Below are 7,013 nucleotides of genomic sequence, written 5' to 3' on the forward strand. Positions count from 1 at the left end.
CTGGAGGAATCTTTACAGTCTGTACTTGCAGTGTGGTTGGAGTACTGTTACTGTTAGAACTCCCATCTTTTTAGGCAATGGATTTCATATCAGAAAATTTGTTCAGGTACAGGAACTGAGCAAGGAATCATGCCTTTTATAGAGGTGACTTTTTTCAGACTCATGGTTTCTCATTTTTACCTTCTTCTGTGTGTGCATGTTAAGCAGCTCCCTTGTTGACCACATATCAGTTTTGACCTTAGAGATGCCTCTAAACACCCTCATAACTCCCTGCAAGTCCCCATGGCTGCCCGCCATCATTACCCTTGTTATAATGTTAAATCCTATGTCCCTAGAAAACACACACAATATAATGAATTCTTGCATATTCTGACTTATATTCTGGCCTACTTGATCAAGCAACCTCAAAATGCAATCTTAAGGGCATTCCTTTGGATCCAGGTGGTACGTGCTAAGTAATTCTTGCAATCCTTTTGGATGTATTCTCTTTCCTCCATTATTAGGCTCAGCTTGTCTCCAGTCAGGTTATACTGAGATTTAAGCCTGGTCATTAGCCTGGCAGCCAGGAGAGGAGGTAGAGCAACTCCTGAATGGGCATCTGTCGCCTTGCAGGAGACCTTTACAGTGTCTTTACTGATGAGGAACATGCTATCCCTTAATAAAGGGGCAGTTTCTCTTGAAGGGAGATCTAAGCATCACGACTCCGAAACTACCACATTTAATTTAATCTTTAAGAGGTAAGTGCTATTGTTTCCACTTTGCAATGGTGAAGTTTAGCTCAGAGACACTAACTAACTTCACAGAACCACACATCTTGTAAATAGCAGATCCAGAATGTTAATTCAAGTCAGTCTGGCTCCAGAGACCATGTTGCCTCTTCACTAACAAACTATAATTACTAACTATGTGCCTTCTGGTTCAGCACAGGAACTTTGTTAAGAATAAATACTGCCTTAAATGTATAAGATATAAATATGAAAAAAATCTCAATTAAAAGCCATGAAATATTACTAATGAAATCGGCCCTTTGAGTCTATTTGTATAGTCACTAGTAGAATAAATGAAAAAAAAATTTTTTAAATTACCAAAGTAGGTGAGAAAGAATGAGTGAAAGAGATGAGAATAGAAACAAACTTCTCAAGGTATAAATTTGCATACATTTTTGACTTTTGAATCATATTGTGTATTTTTTAAATATGTTTTTAAATTTGAAAACAAATCAGGTAAATAAAAAAACTACACATGATGTTTGGGGGACAAATAGCTAACAACAATAGAATGATTGTGGCAAGAATTTTTCTAAGTGACTCACAATTATTATTTTTTTGATCCTTAAAACAAACCTTACAAAAGTAATCTCATATTACAGAGACTCGAGGTTTTAATGATTTAAAGAGACAGAGTGATCTTAAAAAACAGGCATGGGAAGGATGTTGGAATTATCACACCAGAAATTTAAACAACTATGTTCAATATGCTAAGGGCTCTAATCAATAAAGTAGGTGGCATGCAAGAACAAAAGTAGTCAATATAAGCAATGAGATGGCAATACTAAGAAAAAACTAAACTAAACCACTGGAGATCAGAATCACTGCTACAGAGGTGAGAATGCCTTTGATGCGATTAAGAGTGACTGAGCACAGCTCAGGTAAGAATCTCTGAGCTTACGAATATATCACAATAGAAACCTCCAACACTGAAAATCAAAGAGAACAAAGACTGAAAAAAAAAGAAAACCGACTTTATTTTTTCAAAGCAGTCTTATGTTCACATCAACGTTGGGGGGAAGGTACAGAGATGTCCCATGCACTGCCTGCCCCCCACACACATAAACTATGTCCTCATTATCACTATTCTATTGACAGTGGTGCATTGTTGTAGGGTGTGAACCTACATCGTCAGCATAATCACTCAGAGAACATAGTTTACATAAGGGTTCACTCTTGGAGCTGTACATTCGATTCATTTGGAAAAATGTCTAATGACATGAATCCACCATTATAATATCATACAGAATATTTTCATTGCCTTACAATCCTTTGTGCTTAAATTAAAAAAAAAAGCCTAATAATTGTTCTAACCACTTCTAGATAGGGTATAGAGTTTTCTATAGACATAATTTATTGACAATTAGCCAGCTCTCTTGTGAGAGAGAAGGTGAATATATTGCCAAAGAAAAATAAATGTGGGCTTCGATAAGTGGAGACTTTACTTTAAAAGAGTATTACAATACAGAGGAGGCTCTGAGCTGAGTAATTTGCAAGTATCTCAAAATGAAACAAACAGACAAAACAAACAAACAAAAAAGCAACGAGCAGGGACTTTGTGAGGCAAGAGAGCAACGGTATGAGTGTGCAGGTGGCAATCAGGATGCATCAAGAAACGTTTCTCTGTGTCGTGGGCTGATTCTCAGAAAGAGCTGCTGAGGAGGGAGAATATGCACCTAGGGCTTTAGTGCTGGCTCAGATTTAGAGGCGAGGCAATGTTTAGAGAGGACTGTGGAGAGGAGAGAAGCTGGATTGACGCTCAGTGGGTAAATTTAGGGCAGTGTGAGCAAACGGTCAGCAAGTGATAGAGAAAGGTAACACATACTTGCATTTAGAGAAAATATGTGCTCAGTTTGAGATACTTCTTTTTTTTTTTCAACTACAGTTGATATTCACAACATAGTGGTTAGACATTTATATAATTTACGAACTGTTTTCCCAATTAGTTTAGCATCCACCAGGCACTAGACATAGTTAGTACAATATTATTAACTATATTCTCTATGCTGTACTTACGTTCCCTTGACTATTTTGTAACTACCAATATATATACTTTTTAATCCCTTCACCTTTTTCACCCACCCCTCAATCCCCTCCCATCAGGCAACTATCAGGTTGTTCTCTGTATCTATGAGTCTGTTTCGGTTTTGTTTGTTTATTTATTTTGTTCATTAGATTCCACATATGAGGTCATATGATATTTGTCTTTCTCTCTCTGACTTACTTCACTTAGCATAGTACCTCCCACGTCCATCCATGTTGTTGCAAATGGTAAGACTTCATTCTGTTTTATGGCCAAGTAATATTCCATTGCATATATTTAACACATCTTCTTTACCTAATCGACTATTGATGGGTGCTTAGGTTGCTTCCGTATCTTGACTGTTGTAACAGCACTGCAGTTGAACATAGGAGTGCATATATTATTGTCTTGGATTTCTTCAGATAAATACCCAAAAGTGGAATTGCTGGGGCACAAAGTCATTCTGTTTAGTTTTTTTGAGGAACTTCCAGACTCTTTTCCATAGTAGCTACACGAATTTGCAATGCCACCAAGAGTACAGGTGGGTTCCCTTTTCGCCACAACCTCACTAACTGGTGTTTGTTGATTTATGGATGATGGCCATTCTGACAGGTGTGAGGTATATCTCATTGTGGTTTTTATTTGCATTTCTCTGATGATTAGTGATGTTGAGCATCTTTTCACATGTCTATTGGCGATCTGTATGTCCTCTTTGAAGAAATGTCAATTTAGGTCCTCTGTCCATTTTTTAATTGTGTTGTTTGTTTGTTTGTGTTGAGTTGTATGAGTTCTTTATAAATTATGGATATTAATCCCTTATTGGATGTATCATTGGCAAGTATATTCTGCATTCAGTAGGTTGTCTTTTCATTTTTTTTAATGGTTTTCTTTGCTGTGCAAAAATTTTTAGTTTGATATAGTCCTATTTGTTTATTTTTTCTTTTGTTTCCCTTGCTCCAGGGAAACAAAACAAAAAACAAAATATTACTAAGATCAATATCAGAGAGCTTACTATCTATATTCTTTTTTAGGAGTTTTATGATTTCGGGTTTTACGTTTAAGTCTTTAATCCATTTTGAGTTTATTCTTGTATATGGTGTAAGAAGGTGGTCTAGTTTCATCTTTTTTCACATATCTATCTGTCCAGTTTTCCTAATACCATGTATTGACTAGACTGTCTTTACCCCATTGTATATTTTTGCCTCCTTTGTCATAGATTAATTGACCATATAGTCATGGTTTATTTCTGGGCTCTCTATTCTGTTCCTTTCATCTATGTGTGTATGTTTATGCCAGTACCATGCTATTTTGATCCCTATGGCCTTTTAGTATAGTTTGATATCAGGTATTGTGATACCTTTAACTTTGTTGTTTCTCAAGGTTGCTGTGGCTATTCGGGGTCTTTTGTGGCTCCATATAAATTTTAGGATTATTTGTTTTAGTTCTGTGAAAGATGCCATTGGTATTTTGATAGGGATTGCACTGAATTTATAGATCACTTTGGGAAGTCTGGACCTTTTAACAATGTCAGTTCTTATCCATGAGCGTACTCTATGCTTCCATTTATTTGTATATTCTTCAATTTCTTTCATCAATGTGTTATAATTTTCTGAGTACAGGTCTTTTACCTCCTTGGTTAAATTTATTCCTAGGTATTTTATTTTTTTATTTTATGCAGTTGTAAATGGGATCATTTTCTTAATTTGTCTTTCTGATAATTTGTTATTCATACATAAAAATGCAACCAATTTCTGAACATTAATTTTGTATCCTGCTACTTTACTGAATTCATTTATCAGTTCTAATAGTTTTTTGGTGGACTTTTTCAGGTTCTCTACAATTAGAGATCTTCAGTATGGAATAAATTGATAAGGTCCTTGAAATGAGGGACCTAAAAGCTTTCGTTTCCTAGTACAAGTTTCTAGAATATAAGATTCCTATTCATAAAATTTTTGACAGTATCTGCTTACACATTTTATTTACTCGCTTACTATTTGATTCTTTAGGTTTCAGTTATACTGATTTGATCTGAGAAAGTTTCATGGATACAGAGATCTTTCGGCCAAAACTTAAATAATATAAAATAATTATAATAAGAGATATTGCAGAGACACATACATATATATTTATAGTATATATTATATATTGGTAGAGTTGAGATAGAGATTAACTGAAGGAAATGCAAAGTATGACATTTCTATAGACCTTAGAAACAATATGATTTATAAACATAAAGAGATCATCTCTTACTTTTTCAAGAATCATTTTTCAAATAGCTTTTGATTTTTCAGTTAAAGTGTGTTATGTCAAACTTTGAATTAAAAGCTTCCACAAAAACCTGAATGGCATGCATTTTTTATAGTACTAGGATCTAGCTTTGATAGTCATTTGAACTCACTTTGAATGGAGATGTTCATATCTCTCTGTGGATATTGACATAAATATTTTATCTTTTCAAATTGTGAAAATGTGACACCAAAAACATTATAGTGTACACACTGAACTAAAATGCAGTATACTACTACACTGGTATCTGCACTTCAAATGTCCTTCTCTGTTAATCCCCTTCAACTTCATTAATATTCAAAATGTAGTGAAGATGCACGTTATATTGTAATGAACTTCAATTCAGTCAAAACTCAATTCAAACTGGAACATCAGTGTTTGTTCTATGAATGTGCACTGATCTTATCTCCGTGTTAATGTGCTATTTTAATATCATCAATGTCCTGTAATGCATAATTTGTGATTTACACATCTGTGAGAGCTGCACACAGTCATATATTTAGTTGACCCAAGAAATCTCAGTTCATATGAATACAGACAGTCAAACCATGTAAAGAAATAAGCAATAAAGGGTCAAATTTTCTCAAATAAAAAAATCAAAGATGATTTAACTGGCAGAAAGAAAATGGTCATGTTTATTTCAAGAGAAATTATCATTCTAATGGGAATACCTTATCTAAAAAGTGTGGAATAGAATTTGGCAGAGTGTCGTTTTCACTTATGGTTTAATGAAAAAGAATTACAATGCACAATTCTAAACTAATAAACCTTCTGAAATGAGAGAAATGGTTAGGTTGCAATAGAAAGAGTATTTCAGTTAGAGTAAACCAGCATCTAAGAAGAAATTCAACTAATATAATACAAGACCATTCTGGACATTCTTTTTAAATTTGGGCCTATGGTATAAGTTGTAAAACAAGGAGAATTTGGAAAGGGGCTATATTGTGAAACGCCATGATCATTTTATTCTCAACTGCAGGTATTAGTGTTTTTGTTGGGGGTGGGTAGATACTTACTATTTCTTTTTAATAGGACAGGTATGTAAATGGCGTTAGATGTTTGTGATGATTTATCTCATCAAAAGGTATAGATGTGGTTATACAGGCCTGAAGATCAGTCTAGACACATAGTAAAGAACTGACCTGGGCAAAATTTATTTGACATGTAAATGAGGGAATCATTAGAGTGACAGAGTAGAGAAAAATACAAACAGATAGGAAAGAGGGTAAGTGATATTTATTGAGCAGCTATTATATGCTTATTGTTTTGCTATACCTTATCATATCTAATTTTTATAACAATTCATCTTGGAAGGTATTATTATGCCCATTTGAAAGATTAGGAAGTTGAGGTCCATAGAAATTAAATAGTTAGCTAGAAAGTGCTAACACAGACATTCATAGCTGGGTCTGGTTCCTAAGTTCAGATACTTTCTACTTCCTAAAACGGTATAATTATAGGATGAAGGTAAACAAGGCTTTTCCAATCATCAAGACTAAGGATTCTAGAAGTGGTGCATTTTCAAATAAATACAGGGTTAAGAATAGCTATTTATTTACTTAATCAGCAATTTGAATATACATGGATAGTAGTTTCAGAATAGTTAAACTGTACCCCTGGAGGAACCAACGTTAGCAACTAGAATACAGCGCTTACATGCAGATTTCTCACTGTTGAACCATGAATTTACAGATAAGTAATCAGGGAGTCTGCAAAAATCCATTCGGATTATAGAATAGAGTTGGAGATAGTATGAACTCATGTTTATCTTAATATAGGTACAGTAGTTACATATATTTTTATAGATATATTTATATACACAGGTTAGTATACACACATGTATTTCTTCTCCTGTTTAGCTGAGGGCTTAGAAGAAATAGCACCCTAATAGCAAGAGCACAATTGGTGCCCAGATCCTGGTTTCTAACACCATTTTT

The sequence above is a fragment of the Rhinolophus sinicus genome, chromosome 15 (assembly GCF_057876585.1).
Source record: "Rhinolophus sinicus isolate RSI-liver-muscle chromosome 15, RSI-T2T, whole genome shotgun sequence".
Lineage (NCBI taxonomy): Eukaryota > Metazoa > Chordata > Mammalia > Chiroptera > Rhinolophidae > Rhinolophus > Rhinolophus sinicus.